General features: G+C 44.0%; 1 protein-coding gene across 2 annotated transcripts in view; it reads left to right on the top strand.

Moving 5' to 3' along the window:
- The first annotated feature begins 2,009 nt into the window (after positions 1–2,009).
- SVIL (supervillin) overlaps positions 2,010–23,533 on the top strand; it is a 154,598-nt gene continuing 133,074 nt past the window's right edge. Inside the window, exon 1 of one of the 2 annotated variants that reach the window (XM_053654727.1) lies at positions 2,010–2,082. The gene's annotated coding sequence lies outside the window, so the exon portion shown is untranslated. Of the gene's footprint in view, positions 2,083–20,140; positions 20,310–23,533 lie in introns of those variants that run through there. The other variant, XM_053654726.1, reaches the window with a different exon arrangement.

Below are 23,533 nucleotides of genomic sequence, written 5' to 3'. Positions count from 1 at the left end.
TAAGTAACTATATTTTGAAGTTTTGTCATTGAGAGACTGCGGTTTTCCCCTTGTCTTTGGGCAAACCTGGATCCTAGAACTAAAGTTTCAGATGCCTTCTGGGTCCTTGGGCTCCCAAGCCGCACTGTAGATTTTCTTCTTTCTGACAGTTATAGAGCCCAAGTCAACCGTGCGTCACACTCTAGTTTGAGAATCCCTGCTCTAGAGGGTGACTGAGGGGCGGGGCCAACACCCGGCGGATGTGCAAGCTTAGGCAGAGCCTCGCCCTCTCTATGAAGAGGGAGTGTGCCCATACCTATCTGGCCCTCAGCGCTCAGTCTTCTGGTTCTCTTAGCAGTTTCTCCTCCTGAATGATTTCCTTTTTTCTTTCTTCTGTGGTCCGTACAGATCATGCCCTTTTCCAAAGCAGGCAAATTCTTCCCCAATTTAGTATCCTGAGGAGGAGCCCAGAGGAAATAGAGGCTTAAATCAGTCTAGTCCAGTTCACAAGTCTGCAAAGCTTTTTTAGCAATAAGTAGAGTTATGGGAGAGGAGGGAAAATGACTTTATTTTTGGCACCAAAAACAACCTATTCGAAATAACAGTTTGTGTTTACCGCAACCACCTCTGTGGTTTCCAGTCACAAGTCCGTGGCCAACTGAATTTCACCAAGTAGTGGTGACACTGATGTGTTTTTTGCTTCGTGGGAACTTCCCACTGGTCAGCTCCCCTTGGTCCTCTGAACACAACAGGCTGAATTCCTCATAAGCTGCCTCAGCCTAGGCTTCTGGAGGTGAAGCCCATTCTTGCAATACAAGGTAAGGTAGTCTCTGACACCGTGCCTCCCACAGGCTTCTCAAAACTGAGAACTGGTCCCAGTTCTGGTCTGTTACAGTGTTGGCATGTCCTTGGCTGCTGTCTAGTTTAGGGCCATCTGTGCTTGAGCAAACTCTTTCCTGAAGTGACCTTTTTAAAAGGTGATGCCAGGAAGTTCTGAATAGACATTGATTGGGAGGAGCTAGGAGGAAGCACCTCAGTAGCTCAAAGTCAAATATTTCCCAAGGTCAACCCTAACCACTAACCAAGTAACCAGCTAATTCACTAGGGGCTTCCCTCTGTGCTCTGGGATCTCAGGGCCAGAGCCCTACTGGTGTGCATGGGCACCCGGTCCCGGGCTGAGTCATCAGAACTCCGCACCGGCACTCAGCCACTCCAGGTGTAAGGATTACTACCATGTGAGTCATCTTGCATACAAATTAGAGCAGTTAGGAAAATCGCAAGGGGAAATGCCAGTATATGTTTGTCTTAGTCTTAGTCTGGTGCACTTTCAGTATGAGTGAGGTTTTCCTTCATGCCCCAGCCTTAGAGGAAAATAAATGTTGAAAATTTTGTTGCCCTGGAATTAATGGCAGGACCAAGTTCCAGCCCGGTCACTCTGGGCACCCGAGACCGGTTACTCCAGTTTCCTAACACTGTTACCCACTGTCCCTTTTTCTAAGGAATGGGGCTTTTGTCAGCTCCTCATGGCTGTACATGAGGAGTTCCCACCCATTCTCCTTGGTACTCTCAAGTCTCCCTTTGGGATAAGGCTTCTCTCCCCAAAGCCTCTTGTTTGAATCTGATGTAAGTCGGTGTTTTAGAAAGTACTCACATTTACCCAAGATAACTCTTACCTTCAGACCAAATATATGAAATGTCACTCACCACAGAACCATTAGACTTCAGAGGATTGTTACATAAAAATGACTTTATATTTAAGATAAAGGAGAAAGTGTCTTTTTAAAAAATGCCTTTTTATGAAGTTGAAGAAGATGCTCTAACCACCACCTATAATGTGTAGCTGCTGATGTAAATAAATGATTGAAAGGGAGGATGTGCTTCACAAGCAGATAATTAATCACAGCAGTGTACCCTGCTTGGCTCATACATGTGGCTGTCTTATGTTATTTGCTATTTCCTTCTTAGATTTAAAAGTAGAATTCTTTTCTTGCTCCTTTTTCAGAGCGAATTGGAGTAGATGATCGTGAAGACTGAGAGAGCCGAGCTGTGAACACTTTGAAGTTATTCTACATCTGAAGCCAGATTTAAATAATTGGCATTGCAGTAAGTATTCAGGAAAGAAATACAACGTTTTTGTGGTTAACAAAACTGTTAACCGCAGTTTTGCCTGCATTCTGAGAATAGTTAAAAGTATGTTATGAAGGGTGAATTTGTTTGAATCACGTTCAGCAAATCGGAGCTCTGAGAAAATTGAAGCCACCGCTGTGATTGGGGCTTTCTTTTTTAACTAAGCTGTGGCTACGAGGGAAATTTCAGGGACTCTATAAGTGAGACTTTGTAAATGAGACCAGACCCGGCCACAAAACGGGGCATAGAAGCACCCTTCCAGGAACTGTTCTCTCAGAACTGCCTCTCTGGGGCTGTATTTCTCTGAGTGTTCCCTAGATCATTAGTGCGGTAGGGACAGGTGGAGGAAGATAGGTCTGTGCTCAAATGAGTTTGGAGAACCTGGGTTAAAGAAAGACAGTCCTTCTTCCTGAAGGATCTCAAAACCAGTGAGATCCTTCTCTCCATGGGTGTGTGCAGTTGCCAGTGTTTATCAGAGCCCAGTGGGACTCTTTTCTTGTTGAACACCAGCCATATGTGGTGCTGGAGTCTAACAATACGACAGTAAATGAGACGAGTGATGTGGGTGTATAGACAGTAAATAAGGTAAGACGTAAGGGAGAACAGTTACTGAGAGGCATGACAGCGTATTTAAGGGAATGGTCTAGGGATCTAGGGGCCTGGGTTTTAATCCCGAGTCTGCCCATTATAAACTGCATGACTTTGAATAAGACACTTAACCTCTTAATTTCCATATCTGTAAATTGGTGATAATAGCACCTACCTAGTAAGGTTGTTTTGAGGATTAAAATGATGAATACAAGTTGGCAATCACTAAGCATAGTATACAAGTGTTACCAAACTTGTGCTTATAATAATCATGGCAGAGTGCTTTGAAGATTACATGATAGGCTGACTGGGGAAGAGATAGTGGTGAATGGAGACTTTTGAATATGATGGTCCAGGACTGCTCAGCAGTAGGTTCCTGTAAGTGTGAGAAACACTGAGCTATGCAGATAGAGAAGCAGTGCAGAGGTCTGTGATTTATGCAGAGAAGCACTCGACAAAATCCAGTATCTTTTCATGAATTAAGAAAAAAAAGCCCAAAACTAAACAACAGCAACAAACTAGGAATGAAGGGAACTCCTTTAACCTGAGAAAGTGCGTGTGTGAAACCCACAGCTAACATTGTACTTGACCATGAAGGACTGAGCACTTTCCCCTGAAGGTCAGGAACAAGACAACTGTCATCACTTCTGTTCAGGGTGGTACTGGGGAGTGCTAGCCAGGGCAGTTAGAAAAGACTGTAGAGTAAACGATTTCTACATTGGAAAGGAGGAAGCAAAACTATATTTGCAAATGACATACATGATCTTGTGTATGGGAAGGCCACTTAACTTTTAGAACAACTACACAAGTTCAGAAAGGTTGCAGGATCCAAATATTATTGTAGTGCTATGCACTTATAATGAACCTATAATGAAATTATTAAGAAAATAAGTTCCTTTATGACACATGAAAAATAATAAAGTACTTAGCAATAAATGCAACCAAAGAATTGTAAAACTTATTCTTAAAATGACAAAACTTCAATTGAAAAAATAATTAAGAAAATCTAAGGAAACTGAAAAATATTCCATTTCCCAAAGACTTACTGTTGTTCAAATGGCGATATTTTTAAAACTTATCTATATATTCAATACAGTTTCTATCAAAATCTCAGATGGATTCTTTGCAGAAATTTAAAAGATGATTCTAAAATTTATATAGAAATATAAGGGGCCCAGAATAGATCAGTGAATCTTGAAAAGTAGCAAAATTGGAAGATTCGATCTTCCCAATTCTAAAACTTAACAGAAAGCCACAGTTATCAAAACAGTGTGGTACTGGTCTAAGGGTAGGCATTCAGATCTTTGGAACAGAACTAGTAGACCAGAAATAAAGCCATACATTTATGATAACTGATTTTTAAATAAATTTTCCAAGACAATTCAATGGGAAAAGAATTGTCTGTTCCACAATGATTTTGGGACAAGTGAATATATCCACATGGATAAGAATAAACCTCACACTAGATTGTAAAAAATGATCTCAAAGTGGAAGAAAGACTCAAATGTAAGAGGTGAAACTATAAAATTCTTTAGAAAACAACATAGGTGTTACTCTTCATAACCTTTGTTTAGGGAATAATTTTTAACTATAATACTGAAAGCACAAGTGACAAAAATATATAAGTTGGACTTCAACAAAATTAAAAACGTTTGTCTATCAAAAGACACTATCAAGAGAGTGCAAAGACAGTCCACAGAATAGGAGAAGTATTTGCAAACCATGTGATCTGATAAGAAAGTTGTATGAAGAACTCTCACATCTCAACGATAAGAAGATAACCCAGTTTAAAAACAGGCAAAGATCTGCCCTGGCCAGTGTGGCTCAGTTGGTTGGAGCTTCATCCTGTAAACTGAAAGGTCCAGGGTTCAATTTCCAGTCAGGGTACATGCCTAGGTTATACTTTGGTCCCTGGTTGGGTGGGGCACATACAAGAGGCAATAGATTGATGTTTCTTGCTTCGATGTTTCCCTCTCTCTTTCCTTCCCTTCCACTTTCACTAAAAACATAAATAAGCATGTTCTTTTGTGAGGCTTAAAAAATAGGCAAACATAGGAATAGGCATTTCTTCAAAGAAGATATGCAAATGACCAATAAGTATATGAGAAGATCCTCAATATCACTAGTCATCAGGGAAATGCAAATCAAAATTGCAAAGAGATACAATTTTTATCCCACTATGAAAGACAGACAGTAACAAGTACTGGCGAGGATACGGAGAAATTGGAACTCTCATTCACTGCTGGTAGAAATGCAGGATCTTTCCAAGGAAACTGCTTTGGAGAACAGTCTGGCAGTTCCTTATACAGGGAAACACAGATGCACTTTATGATCTGGCATGTCCACTCCTAGATACTTACCCAAGAGAAATGAAAACTTACATCTGTATGAAAGTGTAAATGTAAGCACTTGTTCATAGCAGTGTTATTTTAATAATCAAAGAATGGAGACAACCCAAATGACCATTGTTTGACAAATGGACTAATAAAATGTTGTATGTCCCTAGGATAGGATATTATTCGGCTATAAAAAGAATGGAGAACTCATGCATGCTACAATATTGATGAGTCTTAAAAATATGCTAAATGAAAGAAGCTGGAGATAAAAGACCACATATTTCATGATGCCAGTCATGTGAAATTTCCAGAGCAGGCGGATCTGCCATGAAGGCAGAAGGTGGATTAATGATTGCCTGGACTGGAGTGTTTAGGGCAAATTTGAGAGCGACTGCTAATGGGTACATGGTTTCTTTTGGGGTGATGGAAATGTCTGAAGTTAGTTTGTTAATGATTATACAACTCTATAAATACATTAAAAACCATTTAATGGTACACTTTAAATTGATGGATTGTGTGGCATTTGAATTATACCAATAGAACTGGTGTACATGTAAAACGGGGTGTGCTTTGCAGGTGAGGCCGTCAGCAGGCAGTGATAGATGGGATACTGGAGCAAAGACGAGGGAGGAATCGACAATGACCCCCCCACATCTGACCATGGCAACTTCTAAGGAGAGGAAAGACTGGGAGTTGCTTTTGGTTTTTGGAGTTTTTGTTTTTTAAATGGGGGGAGACAGCTTTGAAAAGCTAGAGTTTTGTTGTGGACAAACTGACTTTGAGTACCTGTGAAATATCCAACGAGAGATTTTAAGTAGACAGTTGGATGTGCCTGGAACTCAGAAGGACAGTACTGACTGGAGATAAAATTCAGATGATAGCTAAATCCACAGGTGATGAAGAAAACGGGGGGAGAGAGAGAGAGAGAGGGGATGAGAATGGACAAGGCTTAGGATGAGGTGGGAAGAGGAGGAGAACCACGGAGAAAACAGAAGGAGCACCAGCCGTGGGGAGGGAAAATAGGCCAGTGCTGGGTCACTGAACCCAGACTTGATAAGGAGGGAGGGGTCCACAGAACGGGTGCGACCTCGAGGTCAGTAAGAGAACAGAAGTGTCCTTTGGACTGCCAAGACAGGCGTTGTTCGTGACTTTGATAAGAGTAGTAGTTCCGTAGCACAGACCCCAGGTCGGAGTGGGTTGAAGCGGGATGTGAAGTGCTCAAGTGGGGAGAGCGGTGAGGCAGCAGGTGAAACTTGCCCTAGGATCCTTTCCTGCTCCGCTGAGACACCGGAGTGTGAGTGCCAGTGGGTCTGAAGGCATCGCTTCCTTGGAGCCAGCTCTTAGGGGTTAGATCCTGCCCATGGAGAGCTGCCAGCCTATAGGTAAGGGTGGGACAGGAGGGCAGTGAAGAGGGTCATTCTTTGCTTTGTTTTCTCACGGTTTTTATCTCCCTTTGTGATAAAGTAGAAAGTATTTTATTAATGTGCTTTTTTGAAGTTTAGGTGGAATTGTTTGAAATTCTTCATTTGAAATCAGAATAACGAGAAAGGGCATTCCACACCTTCGGATACAGTCTTTTTTTTTTTAAATTTATTTATTTAAATTGATTATGCTGTTACAGTTGTTCTATTCCCCCCTTCATTCCCCTCCACCCTGCCCCCCCATCCCCACCATTACCCCCCTTTAGTTTATGTCCATGTGTCTCAAGTCCTTTAGATTCTATATTTCCCATACTATTCTTGCCCCCCCATCTATTTTCTATCTACTGTCTATGCTACCTGTTTTCTGTACCTTCTCCCCCCATCTCCTCCTCCCACTCCCCCTGTTGCTAACCCTCCTTGAGATCTTCATTTCTATGTTTCCACTCCTGATCTAGCTGTTCTTTTAGTTTGCTTTCGTTTTAGGTGTGGTTGTTAATAACTGTGAGCTTGTTGTTCTTTCACTGTTCATGTTTCTTTAACTTCTTTTTCTTAGATAAGTCCCTTTAACATTTCATATAATAAGGGCTTGGTGATGATGAACTCCTTGAATTTGATCTTATCGGATACAGTCTTTATAAAGCAAAGTCCAGCTGTGCCGGCCGGTGCTTCCCATCTCTTCAGACGCCAGTGCAGCTAGAGCAGGTCCCGGGGCAAGGAGGAGAGAGGAACAGCCCCACCCTTACTTTCTCTTGAGACGGTGGACTGCTCCTTGGGCTCTAAAGCCCACTGGATGTTTTGGGCAAAAAATCACATTCTGAGCACGTGTCTGTTGACTGCTCATTTTGTGAGGCTGAGCATTGTTTGTTTTTCTTCTACAGGGAGGGAGGGTGTGTACACGTGTGCAGGCAAACACGTGCACACTGCCTGGTGAGTCATGTTTTTAAAGTTACGTCTTAGTGTTTTAGCTCAGATTTATGCTCTTCATTACATGGCATGTAAATGACTTATCATAAAAGAGTATTTTTTAAATCCACTGTTTTTGAACTGGCTTGGCACAAAATTGGAAAACATCCTTGTTTTCAAGCCCCGGTTAAAGGCTCCTTATAAGGATTTTTTGTGCGTGTGTTGGGGGGGATGTTGTTTGGTTGCATTTTATTGTATGTGGAGGGGGCATGTATTGGGGGGTTTTAAGGGAAGCATTTTCAATACTTCATTAAAACATTCTTCCTCTGAAAGAAGCATCTTAATTTGTTCTAGAGCACAGATTCATAGGGTGTTAAATTCACTATTATGAGAAAACTGTGTTTGCAGCATGTCCTGTTTGGTTGGAAGCTAGACTGTCTGTCGTCCACAAGGAGACAGGAAATCAGCAGCTTAAAAACAGACTCTGCCTTCAGGGTCCTGTCCGTTTCAGCTGTCCTCAACCCTGGGTGCAGATATGGTACTAACTTCTGTCAGCCTTCAGTCTCCGGAGAATCAGCGTGATTATGGGCAGGGAATCGCTTGAACCTCAACCTGTTATTTTGCCTCTGGGGCTGTGCTAACGGGAAGTTTTCATATCTTGATTTTACCTTTTAATCACTTTTAGGGAAACACTTTGTGATTCAGTTTGATATTAAATGAGCGAAGGAAAGTGTGTGTAAAGAGAACAGGTTTGTTCAGCTCTGCTTCCAGCGAACTGCTTTTAGGGAGAAACCTCCGCAGGCGGATCATGACCAGGGTCGGACTGGGTCAGCGTCAGCGTCTCCTGATCCTCTGAGACTTGGACTGCGGAGCAGGTGCTACTGACAACATTTTAGCTCATTTTGTGCAGGAGGATGGATTGGCTTCCTTCTGCTCAGGGTGGGTCTGTGCAGACTGCTCTGTTCCTCCGCAGGCTTCTCGTTTGTTTTGGGGCGCAGCCAGGCCTCTCCCATGGGAGGTGTGTGCTGTCACGGACCTCAGGCCCTGGAGCTCGAGCTTCGCTTTGTCTGTCAGGTCGGATGGGCTGCAGGAAGCAGGCGGCCGGCGTTTGGGCTGAACGTCCGAGTGATGTCCACGGGCCTGTGCAGGCAGAGCCTGCGGGCAGGTTGCTGTGAGATGTGGGGCTCTGGGTGATGCGAAGAGAGGACCAGAAGAGACAGTCCGGGACTCCTGTCTTTTCCGCGGGGACTCCACCTGGCTGCGCCTGGGGACGTGGTTAGCATTTCAGGGGCTGGTGGGGCCTCACGCTCGCTTTTTGGTCTGCGTGTGGTGATGACTTGGGGATGCCGACAGCGTACTTAGTGTACAGCATTCCGACTGAAAGTGCCGATAATTTCACTTTTTACTGAACAATATCGTTTTATTTTTTTAAACTGCTGTGCTACCACCAAAATCCACTATCTAGCTCTCTAAATAGGAAAAGCAAGCACATAAGACTCATGAAGAAATCTTTTTTTGTGATCTTTTATTAAATTCCATGTAAGATATAGGCCTTATTTATAACAAAATTTACCATAAAACGGGAAACAGAAACTATGGAAGGTGTAAATGTGCCTTTAGAATTCTTCGTTCCTTTACCTGTTCCCAATTTCTCTCTCTCTCTCTCGCACACATACACTTGCACCCACACCTGTATTTCCTTCAAAAATGGGTAGCAAACGTCCCGTAGGGCAACAGAAGGTACAATACAATCAAGTAAGAAGTTGAATATAAATTGGAACAAGTCTTAACTTTTCACTTTCATTTGGCTACTTTTACTAATTCTCTTTGCCGGGTTTAGGCTTTTCAAACATTCTTTGGCTCCGGGAGAAGGCGTTGTATAACTATAAAACTTGAGACTCCTGGCCCTAGAATAAATGTTCCTTTAAAAACCCTAAGGACAGAAAATTGAACACAGCTGTGCAAAAGAAAACGGAAAGAACGCCAAGGGCTGGTCCAGGGCTGTGGGCGCCTGGACCAGCCTCCTGAGCGCACTGGGGCTGTGGTTTCTCGACGGGGAGCTTCAGTGGTCTTTTTGAAAGTCATAGGAAAAGGCTAAGACCTCCCTTTAGAACTGGATGTTTCTGTGATGTGGTTAGGAGAGCATTCTGACTGGATTTGTTTTTCATTGTCCTGCTTGTCCTGTGCATATTCTATTGTTTTCCCCTGGAGAGAATTGGGGTTTCTCGTTATTTTCCGCGATGTTATGATTGCACAGTTCCTGCTTATGAGTAAGTTTCAGAGCCGAAGCAGTTTCCACCAGCCAGAACATAGAAGAGGCAAGCAGACTCCCCCTCCTCTCCTCCCTCAGTCAGAGTTTCAGTCTTAAAGTGTGACCCTGAGGACACAGCATGGCTGCTCCTTGCTTCCGGTCCCCTGGGTGGCCGACTTCTCCGGGGTTGGCTGGTGGGTGCCCCATTTGGTTTGTGGCCCACAGGAGCCATCACCATGGACCCTAACCTCAGGGCTGCATGGGATTAATCATTCTGCTCTGTGTCAGACTGTGTAATGGTGATTCATACTTCTTCCTCTGCAAGATTAGATTACTTTAATTCTCATATCCTGACTGTGCACCAGGGATTTGAAATATTTGTTGGTATAGAGAGCAGTGTCATGTTGCTGGGCAAAAAGGACTGACCTTGCCCACTTGGCCATCATCAGAAAACACTCAGGGCTGGCCTTCAGTTAGTTCACCTCGGAGGCTGCAGGCAGGGCCTCTGCGTGCACCTGGCCCAGGTGTGGTGGACTTGCCTGAGTGAGGCCGTGTCTGGGTCAGACTGCATGAGTGATGTGCAAGGGAGTCCTGTACTGAAATTGGGCACCGCGTAATGGGGAAAATCGTCCTCAAAGAGGTACTTGGGAGGGAAGTGAAATGATTTGGGCTGTGGGATGGTCTCCCTGAAGCCAGCAGGGCCTGTGGTAATAAATTGCAGGATGGTGGGAGCAGAGAGAGGTCAAGGAGCCTTTGAAAAACCTCTGTGTGTTGGCTTTCTTCCTCTAAACTATGTATTATTCATTCTGTTCTTTCAACAAATACTAATTAAGCACTTCTATGTCCTAAGCACGATCCTGAGCACTGGAGTGTAACAAACATCTACAAAACAGACACAATCTCTGCCCTCCTGGAACTTGCTTTGCCAGGGTGGGCGGTGGTACTGCTGTAGGAACCTGGGCTGGAGAAAGCTGTGGGCAGGGTCAGGAGTAGCAGGAAGAACTCAGTGTAGTAGTTTGAGGGGTATTTGCCTATTTATTTCCTGTCTTCCCTCTGACACAATGTCCACTGTCCACTGTCTTTATATTTTCCATAGATTGCCCTGAACAGATTTCTTCATACATGCTGATAACATGGTATCTCGAGTCCGTGAGATAATGTCAGGGTCTTTGAAGGATTTGTCTGTTACAGACTGAATTTGTGTTGGATCAAGCGTTTTAATCTTTGTTTACTCTCCTACTATCTGATAATTCTCACTCCAGAATGCTTTGTGTTAACACACTCTCTCCCTCCTTGGATGCCCTTCTTGTCTTTCTTCTCCCCTTTCTGTTCTTTCTGCTAGTTCTCTCCATTTGTCTTTCGTGAATGTGAGACTGCAGCACTGTGCTTTGGAATTACAGAATGTCAGTTGTCTAGAACTGGGTGGGACTCTGGGAATCTTAATCTACACACACAGTTTTTGGTCTCTAGACTAAAACCAAGTTTTTACTTGATGCAGCTAAATGAGAAATATGAGAAAATAAAATAAATATTTCTTAAAGCTAATTAGTTGATCCCTGTATCTTCCCTTTATTTTCTTTTCACTAAGAACTTTTTAGTTCTTAGTGTCTTCTGCTCACCCCAGGAATCACTCACCCTGGTGAACTCAGCCCCCTTCCCTCACTGCACTCCCTGCTGCCCCTCGGTGCACTCCTCCCCCACCTCGTTCTCCCACACTTTGGTGCTCAGACAGTGCCCTTCTCCTCGCTCTTATAGCCCCTGCCCCAAAACAAGAGTCACTGCTGAAACCTTCGGGTAGGAAGTCACCAACTGTGCTGCCAGGAAGCTGCGTTTCAGGAGCCCCAGTTGGGGCCACAAGTACATTTGAAGCTCTAACACATAGAGGTTCCGTTTTGTAAATACTGGTACTGTGGCCCAAGTGTGCAGCCCTCACTTAGAATTCTGTTTCTGGAGGAAAATGAGAATGAATTTCACAAGGGGACCCTCACTGAGCAGGAGAGTGCATGCACTGTGCCTCCAGCCCTAGGTGGGTGGGGCGTCTTGGTTCCTGGAGGCTGGGAACACGGTTGCAGAGAAAGCTGCCCAGCCCTCTCTGTTCCCAGTGCCTCTACGAGGTCTGGATAGTGCGCCTAGTTCTCCTCTGTAACATGGTGCAGATATTTGCCTGTTCACACACGCTTGAAGAACAAACAGAGGTTCTTTGTATTTTTCATTCAGGAGTAAGAATATTCCATTCCCTCTTGGTGTTTGGGATTAGCAAAAGAAACTACGTGTGGTGCAAAGCTTTGTGTCAACAACAGCACGGAAAGGAAAGAGCCTCCAGAGTGTTCTGTGGGGCAGGAGGTCCTCACTCCACCAGCTGCATCACTTTAAAGTCATGTTCCCACTTGAGAACCTCTGTGATTCTGCCATGTGACAAATTGACAGAAATCCCATATTTTGAGATATATAGTGGCCTAAATGGATCATGTCATTCTTTGTACATCTCTGATTACTCTCAAGACTCTGAGTCTGGTGTCCAGGAATGTAATGTTGGTCCAGCTGTGCGAGAGACTTCATCCCTGGAGCCAGGACTCGTAAACACGGTCCAGGCTCCCCCTTGGCAAACTCACATTTCATTTTGACTGTGAGGCCAGCAGTTCTGTTCATGCTGAGCATTACTACACACCCATGTTCTTGAAGCAGCAGCCTGGGAGAAAAGAGTTGGCTTGCTCATCTGCTGTTTAAGCCAGTGACCTACACATGACCTTGGGGCTTGAAAGATTGTCATCTAAAGCCAGTGAAGTTCTTCATAGCTTTGAGAGAGACACAGACAGACAGACAGACTCATTGCTTGTTCGATTTAGATTATCTTGGAGAGGGGGATTTGTTGGTTGAAAAATAATGTTGACCAAAAATAATATCCCCCCTTTTTTTGCTTTTTCAAAAATCTACCCAGAAACAACATTATTTGTCCACGGTGCAGGAGGCTCAGAGTGGTGTATCCAGTGTGTGTGTAAGGAGACTAAGGTATGTCCCTGTCTTTACTTAGAGATGTCACAGTTCTAAGTTTATGGGGAAAGAAAAAAGAATGAAATGAAATGATTAGAAGTTAGGACATAATGTGTACAGGTCCTAGTTGCCAGGTCTTTCCATCCTCTGGAAATGAGCAGCTTAAAAAAATACTTCTAATGATTGCTCAAGTCTTTTGCCATTTAGAAAGCAGAACTTTTCAGAAGGCAGAAGCAGTGAGACAAAGAGCGTTTTTGTCTTTCGCTCCCCGCACTGATGGTGCTGGCCGGTGCTTGGACATCAGCCTTCCTCCGAGAGAGGCGCGCTACGCGGGAAAGGTGAGCAGTGAGGCTGGGGCCCAGGAGCACCCAAGCTGGCTGTATGTATTGTATTTTCTGCCTGTAAGCTGGAGAACCAATGGGTCACTCTCCAACTTCAGAGGGGTGTTAAGTATTGATTAATCAAACCTGAAAAATAGAGAGAATTTTGTTGCTGAATTACAATAAGAAAAAAAGAACGAGCTGCAAGCTATTTTGATTCTGGTTCTCGGTTTCCATATACGAACATTCGTGACCTTTACTGAGTGGCAGACACTGGTTGCTAGGTTGTGCGGGTAGAGGTGTGACGGTGTCCCTGGCTTCTGGGCGCTAAGAGAATAAACCATAGACCATATCAAGAAAAGGTTTATCGGAAAAATAATGTCACCTGAGTCATAAAGAACGATTAGTAGTGGTCCCCCACCTTTTTGGCCTCAGGGACCAGTTTCATGGAGATAGTTTTTCCTCGGAGGGGGAAGTGGGCATTCAGGAGACCAGAGGCGCTCAGCCGGGAATCCGAGCAAAGCTTTACCTGTGGCGCACCTCCTGCTGGGTGGCCCAGTTCCTAACAGGCCACAGACTTGTACCAGTCCATGGTAGGGGACCCCTGGGTTAGGGGATTTCTAAATGAGAAGGAAGGGAAGAGCACACTGGCATATAGCAACCGTGATCACTGTGATTTCTCATGGTCACCTGCTGGGGGCAGGATTGGTGGGGTATGTGGCTTGAGGAGCTAGATAGTCAGGCCCTCAGTCACAGGCAGGCCCTCGTTCCAGGGACTTTGGCATCTCCAGTAGGCCAGGCATTCTCAGCTCTGTGTCTCACCGGGACATGTGTGCTGGATGCTCTCCTGTGTCACACACTCCTGGGTGTACCCACATGGGGCGTTTGTAATGAAGCAGGGCGTTAACATTCCTCGTGACATCACAGCTACTGGCATCCCTCCTTCAAAAGGCAGTCACGGCACATCTTGGTCCGTCGGAGATGATCTCTGGGTTGTCACTCAATCCTTTTTTCTGCCACTGATGAATCTCTAAATGCAAGAGGCTGAAAGTGACTCTTTTGAAAGGATATTCTTACATTTACTCTCCAAGCATATTTAATATGAAGAGTTTGTCCAGAAGCTTTATCACTGAGCACTGACTGGCCGCCCGGCCCTCAGCCACCAGGCCCTCACGGGGAACTGCTGCCGGAGCCCCGGCTGAGGTTTGGGCTGGGAGTGATGTGCCAGGTTAGACTGGGCGCCAGGCATTCTGCAAACAGTGGAGAGGATGGGTTTGGGGAGGTGTCGGAGGTTGAGGGGGAGGTCGGAGCCTCTGACAAGAGGCAATGAGAACATTAGGAAAAGTGGAAGTAGTGGGGAAGCCGGCGCTCCAGGCAGCAAGACTGGGTGATGGCTGGGATGGGAGTGACGAGCCCGAGTGAGACTGTGGTCACTCAGGTAAACAGGGACACCGGTCATAATGCGAGAGGATGCGTGTCACATTCTTTGTCTCAAGTTGCATGTTGCTGTGATATATCTAGTGTTCTGAACCCCTGGAAATGACCACCATCCTGAATCGTCCTCAGGTGTGGCGAAACGCACTCTGGGAGGGGTGGGGTGAGAGAGCAACTGCCAAGGGCCAGGGTCCTGGGAAATAGACATTTGAGGGAGAGGAAGGGAAGGAGGGGCCAAGAGCCAAATGAGGATGGAAGCAAGGCATGGGGAGAGGCAAAAAAGTGTTTCAAGAGAGCATGTTCCATGAAGCTGCAAGTAGTCTGAGAGGATCCGATGCCTTGGAGAGGCCTAGCCCACCGAGAGGGCCTGTTGTAGTGGGCAGCAGTTTCTGGGTGTCAGGGAGCTGGAAGCAAATCGGAAAACTGACAGGGGAGCGAAAGAAAACTGGGGGAGGGAAGATTGTAGTTGTGGAAGATGAATTCTGATAAAAAGTGGTGGTACATGGGCACAACCGAATACTACTCAGCCCTAAAAAAGAGGGAAATCTTACCTTTTGCAATGGCACAGATGAACCTGGAAAGCATTATGCTGAGTGAAATAAGCCAGTCAGAGAAAGACAAATACCATGTGATCTCATGCATATCTGAACTCTAATGAACACAATAAGCTAATAAACAAAATAGAAAACAGACTCATAGATACAGAGAATAGACTGACAGCTGTCAGAGGGGAGGGGTGTTGGGGAGCTGGGTGAAATAGGTAAAGGGATGAAGAGATTAAACAAAAAATCACAGATACAGACAACAGTATGGGGATTACCAGAGAGGGAAGGGGGTGGAAGGAGGTAGAAGAGGGTGAAGGGGGGGATAAATGTCGACAGAAAGAGACTAGACTTGGGGTAGTGAACGCATACAATATACAGATGTCATATTATAGAACTGTACACCTGAAACCTGCATAAGTTTATTAACCACGTCACCCCCAAAATTCAATTTTTAAGAAAAGGGACACAGGGCAGGCAAGTGCTTGCAGGGGGAAGAGGGCTGGAGGAGCTTGTGGGGTGGGGATGAGGGAGGTCGGGCACGTTCTTGCTGCTCAGCCGTCTGTCATTCAGTGACGTGAGAGGAAGCGGCAGGTCCTCTGTGCGCTCCCTGGTGTTCCCAGAGCTAATCGTGTCTAGGAGGCAAGTCCAGTGTGAGTGAGTTCGGCCCTGAGGGGGGACAGGTCAGTATTCGGATCTAGGTTTTATGGGTTCTGAGAGGATATAGGCACTGAAAAGTAGTGGTCGGTCCCTGCTACCACTTGGAAAGCCAAACTCGAACCTTGTCTTTTTATTTTCAAGTATAAAACCTGTAAGACTCCAGAACTCCAGAGTTCAAAAACTTGTTTTCCTACTATTTATGGTAGCACTATATTTGAGATAGTCCAGACTCCCCGCTTTTTTAAAGAGCTGTTTTCTTGTTATTTCTCAAGTGTAGGTCAGATTTTGAAAATTAATCATCTTGGGCAGTGGACTGAACCCCTGAAAATTGTGTGGAGGAATCCTGCTCTATTATAGGAGACACCCCGGGTGTTGAAGGTGCTCCTTTATGTACCCACGACACCTGCCAAAAAGACATTTTTAATTGGAAAATAATGCTTTCATTTCTAACTTTGAATCCAATATTTTACTTTGGATCAATGACTTTCTTATAGAAACATTTCCAATTTGAATTTCTTAAGATGGCACCTATGACATGAAAATTTACTGAGATTTAGTTAAAGTACAATTACAGTTAAGTAGCCCATTTACGAATGGGTTGCATTTCAAAGTTTCATTTGAAGTAGTTTTTTCTTTAATGTTTAAACTGTTAATTTTGAGGTAATTGTAGATTCAAATGCAGTTGTAAGAATTAATGATACAGAGACAGCCTGTGTACCTTTTACCCATCCCCGCCCACATGGTGCCACCTTGCAAAATGATAAACCAGTACCATTACGAGGATATTGGCACTGATGCAGTCAGTGGACCAGTGGAGGAGACCCAGGACAAAGGTGCCTCCTGGTGCCCTTCAGAGCCACTTCACCCCTAACCTCTGACCCCACGAATACGTTTTCCAGTTCTACCATGTTGTTGTTTGGGGAATGTTGTATAAATTGAAATCATACCGCGTCTAACCTGTTGGGACTGGCTTTCTATCGCTCAGCACAATTCCCTGGGTATTCATGCAGGTCGGTGTGTGTTAAAGTTTGCTTCATATTATTCCATGGCACGGAGATGCCATTGTTTGTTTAACTATTCATCTGTTGAAGGATATCTGAGTTGTTTCCAGGTTTGGTCTATTACGGATAAAACCACTATGAACTTTTGTGTTCAGGTTTTTGTATGAAAATAAGCTTTTATTTCTTTGGAAAAAATATCCGGAGTACAATTGCTGAGTCATTTGCTAGTTTGGTTTGGCATGTTTAGCTTTCTAAGGAACTGCCAAACTGTTCCGGAGAGTGGCTCTGCCTTTTATGTTCCCACCATCCACATGGGTGAGTGAGCCTTCCCAGGAACTGGTGTTGTCACTATTGTTTACTTTTTGCCATTCTAATAGGTGGGTGGGGATGTCTCACTGTGGTTTTAATTTCCATTTCTCTAATGGCTAATGGAGCTGACTGTCTTTGTGTGCTCACTTGCCATCTGTGTTTCTTCTTTAGTGAATTGTCTCTTCACATCTTTTGCCCATTTCCAAATTGAACTGTTTGTGCGTTTTGCTGTTGAATATTGAGAGTTCTTCAATGTTCTAGATTTGCAATTTGCATGATTTTCTCCCACTCTGTAGCATGTCTTTTCATACTCTTAACAGAGTCTTTCATGAAGCAGAAGTTTTCCATTTCTATTTTTTTCTAAAGTTTTACATTTTACATTTACTTTCATGGCCCTTGGTTAATTTTTGTAAAAGCTGTGAGGTTCAGGTCAAGGTTATTTATATATATGTATTTTTGCCAATGGATGTCCGATTGCTCCAGTTCTAACTGTTGAAAAGGCACCTTTTGTCAAAAATAAATCAGGTGTATTTGTGTTGGTCTATTTCTGGCTTTTCTAATCTATCATTATAGCTACACAGGAGACCTAAATGTGGATAGACTAATTACTCTCACTTTATTCCTCTTTTTCAAGATTGCTTTAGCTAGTCTAAGGCCTGTACCTCTGTAAATGCATTTTAGAATAAGCTTGTCTGTATCTACCAAAATCTTGCTGGGAGGTCCATAAGGTTGCCTTAACTATAGATAGTTTTAGGGAGGACTGACATCCTTATCATGCTGACGCTTCCAGTACATGAACACAGTAGATGTCTATTTTTTTCAGTTGATTCTTCTTTGATGTCTTTTATCAGCATTATGTAATTTACAACATACAGATCCTGTATTAAGTGCATATCTAAATATTTTGTTTTCTCTCCAATGGTTGTAAATGGTATGGTTTTCAGTTTTGGTTTCCACATGTCCATTGTTGTTATGAAATAAGAGTTATATGGATATGAATGTAGTTTCTCTTAGAAACAAATTTCATAAAAATATATGGTTCCTGGATTTGCTCATGGAATCTAGATTAAAACTCATAATAAAGCAGATATCCTGAGCAGTTACTAGAAAGAATAGTAGATTTCCACGTTGTTACAATACTATTATTGAATAATAGCAAATGAGAAATAGTTATTTATCAAACATCTTGGAAACTTCTAAGTTCAGTCTAAGTCTAGTTCTCATTTTAATTTTAATTCATAGTATATGAGTTTTCATTTTCCTCATGGGGATATCATGAAATCTAGCCTGGTGCACATCAGGGCTGATTACTGTCCTTTTCCAGAGACAAGTGTGTGTGACAGGAGTTTCCAGAGTTCAGCAGATCACAGAAAAATTGAAGAACGTATTTAAACAGATCGCACAGGAGAATTAACTAGGATGTGAATGAAGTCAGAAAGGGCATGTAAAATAGACATCTGAGAAGAACTGTTCTGTCGAACTCTACTGCACTAACCTAGGCCAGTGAGGTACAAACTCTTAGGCATCGAAAAGTTAGGCGTTTCTTACCTGTCTTTTCTTAAAAGACCCCGTAGTCAACTGTTCTACATAAATTTTGATTTATCTTTATGCTGCTTTGCTCCAGGGGGAATTTTAATCAGATTCTATAAAGATATAAAATAAAACAAAAGTAAAATTAAAATTGGTGAAAATTGGTCAAAGGGAAAATAAGATGAGGGCCGGGATGAAGATTAGGAAGTAGAAGTCATGCTGTGATATTCTATTCATTATCTTGAAATGAGTTAGAAATTTGGCTTGGACAAGTTGCTTTTACCCCTTGTACAAAACAGTCTGGTGTTTAGTTATTACAGCTGTCCAGGGTGCCTCCATCTTCTCCCTTGGCCCCGATCCTGTCTGTTTAGGGGGCGGTGGGCGTTGTCCTCCAGGGTTAATTAATAACAGGACTCCAGACCCCGCTTTGGAAGGCATCTGCTGGCTGGTGCAGCTGGTGGTCTGGGAAGGGACACTCAGAGGCACGCCATCCAGGCCTCATGGCTTGTAGCACAGGTTTGGGTGCAGCCCAGGAGTTCTGACTCGGTGGTGTATACTGAAGTGAGGATGAACAACTGAGACCTCCTTTCCTTCTTCTTAACAACAAGGACACCTACCATTGTAAGTATTTTTGTAAGCCAGGGGGTAATTAAGTTTTAATATCTGAAAAATGCTAATAGCCTTTTAAGAAGTGGTTTTCTTGGTAGGTTTTTTTCTTATTTGTTTGCTTGTTTAATTTTTTTGTTCGTTTGTTGGTTTTTAGTTAAGGTTAACTGGTTAAGGTTCTTCTGGTTTTTGAGTTGAGCCACCTGAGATCCATCTGAGGATAGTTCTTGCCAGTTTGGAGCATTGTCTTTGGTTGTAAGAAAAAATACTTGTTTTGTTTTTGACAAAGTGCTTCCAATACAATTCTTTCTTCTGATGACTCATTTTCTACAATTACTGAAAACGGAAAGAAGTCCACAGATGTCGACACAGTTCTAAACTTGTAACTAGACCTGAGCCACTCGACACGCTATTTCATGTATTTATATATGTGTGTTACTTTTTGAGTGTTCAGCTTCCGAACTTTATCAGTGTTGGGGTTTTTTTTAACCCAGAAACTAGAGTCAGAGAAACATGTGCCAATGCCATTCTGCACTGTTGTTAGCCTGTTCAGTAGACTGACGGTTGCATTTTTTATTTCTCTGTATAAGAAGCTGAAAGACAATGTGAACCAACTCATTGCATTTGAGGTAGCTGCTGGCCAGGCCTGTTGCAACAGCTGATGGGCTCCTCTGAGTTCCAAGAGCTATTTTGGTAGATGAGCTGGGATCAGGACTCTCCAGTTCTGGCCATAAAAGGCCCGTCCCCTGTGAGCAGCCCCACTGCTTCTGCCCGCGTCCTTCCAGGCTGAAGTGTCCTCAGGTTTCACGTGGATTTACCCAGTAATGGATGGCCACACCAAGGCCAGATTGGGGAAGTTCAGCGTCAGGGACACCGGGAGACTGACAACTTCCAAAAGAAGACTCTTTTTAATAATATTTTGGCGGTCTTTTTTCAGAGAAACTTTGGGGATGTAGCCTTCACCTATCTACTGCAGCTGGCACCCACACGCCTCGTGGAGAGCACCGTTCTAAATTTATCCTGTTCTGAATCATCACTTCAAATAGACGCACTTGCCTGGTTTGTGTTGTGATAGTTGATTTTGTAGTGTTTCTTGGCCTAACTTTTCTTATTTTACTTCTTGTTTAGAATTTGAAAGTAGTATTCATTGACAGGAGGAGACACAAAGAAAATTCTTGAGGACGCCCAAAGCCGGATTCAAGGATATGCCGTGTTTTGTTTTGTTTATTTTTTAATTAGACAAATAAGGAAGTACAGTTTGATTTTCTCCCCTTTTAACGTAGAGGAACAAGGATTATACAGAAATCTGAAGTAAGTGAAAAATCTTTCTCTAAGTCCAAGTGCAGTTGCTTTTCCGTGCCGTCTGCCTGAGCATCTCCCAAGGCTCAGTGGGCGTCAGACAACGCGGTGCCCAGTCAGGCTGAGCTGGCGACTGGAGGTGCTCCCGGGGCACCGTAGGGCATGGTGTTGGGTGTTGGAGTGATTGAATTTTTTTTTCCTTAAAAACAAAAGAACTTACTTTATAGTACTGAGAAATCTATACTAACAATTTGGTTAATGTGATTTAGTAACTACATTCTGTCTAAATGTTAGCACTTGAAGCCTTGGAATGAAAGTGTATTTACAATACAAAGCACTTCAATGATGATAAGTGTGGGGTGGAGGTCAGAAAGGCAAGTGTTACTTTGTTCCTATTATGAATACATCTGGAAACACAAATAACCAGTGAGCCTTTTGTATGGTCTTTGTTTTGAGCGTTCTTCACCTTCTTCATTCTGGTTCTTCAGGCTTGATTTATAGAACCTCTGATGCTCCAGAATGCATTTTTAAAGAATCTCACTTTACTTTCTATATTTTGAACTGTATTTTATTTCTAAGTTATCCAAAAAAATGCTTTTTAAGCCCCAGAGATAGCTGTGGTCTCTTTGTAATTTAGTTTGGTGATTTGACTCTGCTAAAAAAAATAGCAATGGGCTAATAAAAAAAGACTTGTGGCTTGTTTGACATATTTCACCTTTAAAAAAAGGTGAAAAAAAAGATTATTTTTTTACACCAAATCAGATGGGCCAGTAGGAGCAGTAATTATTTCTATCGGGTAGAAAAACAGAACATTTACAGAATCGGTCGTCAGCAGTGAACACTGCCGCGGTTCTCAGCCTGAGGTAGTGCCACAACTCTGGCAAGCACTGGGAGACGCTTCGGGGTGTTTCTGGTTTTCACAACAGTAATCAGGGCTGGCATTTCGGGGAATGTAGTTAAAGATTGTAAACTCCCTGTAATGTGGGACAGTCACGTAAGACAAAGCATTGCCCTGGCCAAGATGCTGGTGGGATCCCCTGCGGAGAAAAACTGTAAGGTATAGATGTCCTCTCGCAGCCCAGGGGAAGCGGCCGTGGGCTGGGCGTGTTCTGGCTGCCTCTTCTCACCAAACCCGGAGAACTCTTGAGGAGCCAAGCAGCTGGGTGTGCTGACAAGAGCAGATGGGCCTTGTCACTCCTCTGAAGAGGAGAGGAGGTGAGACAGACTGGCAGAGAGAGTCCTCAGGAAAACGCACTTTGGATATCCGTCTAACCGGTGCCAGGTGCACAACTGTCACAGGGAAATTTGGTTAAAGCATCCAGCTGACATTACTTCACTCAGCAAAGCCAGATATGTTTGCTTGTCCTTGGAGACACACTGTTTCTTGGTAACCTCACCTCTGGAAGATTTTGCATTTCAATCAGAACGAATATTTTTGGTAATACCTGGGGTCATTAAACAGTCTATTTGAGGGATGGTAGCCAAAGAAAAGGCATTGTTCAGGGTCAGGGGTTCACAGAGAGCGAGGGGATGAGCCACCAAGGGACTCTTTTATTACTGAGATGCAAAGGAAGTCATCTCCTCACTCCAGGTACTTCTGGGCTTTCTGCACACTCACTGAAATGCGACGCTAATGCACACATCTCAGGGGTCTCCCGTGACCAGGAGGAGTCCCTCATGTGACGCTTCCCTGCAGTTCAACTCTGCATGGTTTTGTCACTGAACCAGGAGCTATGCTGTCACCTTGACTCCCCTCTCTGTTGGTCACCAGGGCCACTGAGTCTATCTCTGAGTGATGCTTCTGCCTGCCACCTCCTCCTGAGTCTTCTTGTCTCTTACCCAGATGACTGCATTGCCCTTCATTGGGTTTATTTTATTTTATTTTTGCCCCTAGGCTCTCTGCTGCCCAGTCCACCCTCAGAATGACTCTCCTACACAAAGATCTGAGCATGTTGCTCTGCAAAAGCCAACCTCTTGTGGTTCCCCATTGATTAAAGGCTAAAGCTCAGCTCCTGAGCCTGCCTTTCAGGGTCTTTGATGTCACTGTTTTTGCTGGCACTCCTCCCTGAAGTGTTTTGCCTTCCCTTGCTTGCCCGGAGGCTCAGAACAGATGAAATCTTCCCAGAAGCTTCCTCTGGCCTTCTGCCTCTGGGCTCCAGGGCCATGACACTGTGTCCTGGCTCTCCCTTCCACTGCAGGGAGTGCCAAAGGGGTACCTGGGTCCCAGCCCTCTCACCACCCCAAGATCTAGCCCAGTGCCCACTGCCCAGTGGGTGCTCTGTAATTGTGAGTTGAGTCGAATTGGGTTGGAATGACTTGTGGATTGTCCATATCAAAATTTAACTGTACTCCATAACATGCTTTTCCAGTTTTATATATTATTTACCACAGAAGTGGGTGTTCTGTGTTATGAGTTATGTTTTCCCCCATATCTAATAATGCAAGCAGAAACATTTGTCTTCCTGTTACAAGCCTGATGGGGTTTATAGATGAGTGCTTTTGCCAACACAGGAAATTAAGGTACATTCGATGCAGTCAGCCACTTCATTATTGGAGCCTTGCCTAAAGTGGAGGAGCTCATCTAGTGGTGTGATATGACTTATGTGCTTTTCCCAAGCATTCAGCTTTATGCTTTTGGTGAAACATCTCAGAGTGGTTTGCACTGCTGACCTCGGAGGGGAAGCCTAGCACCTTGATGTCTGTTCGGAGAGAGCCCAACTCACTTGCTCGTGGCCCTCCCTGTCATGGGAGGTTTGAAAGAGAAATGTATTTTTGCCTTATAACGTGATTATTCTCTTCTGAAAGTTGATCCTTTAATCTCAGACAAGTCCATAACCTATTTCTAATTGGCTTTTGTGTCAGTGTAGTCAAAGAAAGAGCTTAACTAATAGTTGGTTTACTCATGTTGCGGCGCGAGATTCATTTCAGCAGGTTGAGCGCTTCCCGTCAGCACTGCCCACCTGTGTGCAGGTCCCCGGGTCCGATGCCTGGCAATGAACACAACTGAAGTGTGTTCCCTGTGCCTGGTGGACTCATTCCTGCGTGGGTTCAGACACAGACATGATGAGGCTGTTGCACAGTAGGCTGGAGGGGTGAACAATAATAACATGCCATCCACTGTTACGGAATGCCAAGCTTAATGCCATGCCCTTCACCTACGTTGTCTTCTTTGATTTTTACACTGGCCCCTGAGAAATAGCACTAGCATTATTCCCATTCCACCGGGGACAAAACTG

This window comes from Artibeus jamaicensis, unplaced genomic scaffold (assembly GCF_021234435.1).
Source record: "Artibeus jamaicensis isolate MK-2021 breed Jamaican fruit bat unplaced genomic scaffold, CSHL_Jam_final contig_867, whole genome shotgun sequence".
Classification (NCBI taxonomy): Eukaryota; Metazoa; Chordata; class Mammalia; order Chiroptera; family Phyllostomidae; genus Artibeus; species Artibeus jamaicensis.
The sequence above is the reverse complement of the archived record's forward strand: the minus strand, read 5'-3'. Positions and strand labels throughout refer to the sequence as shown.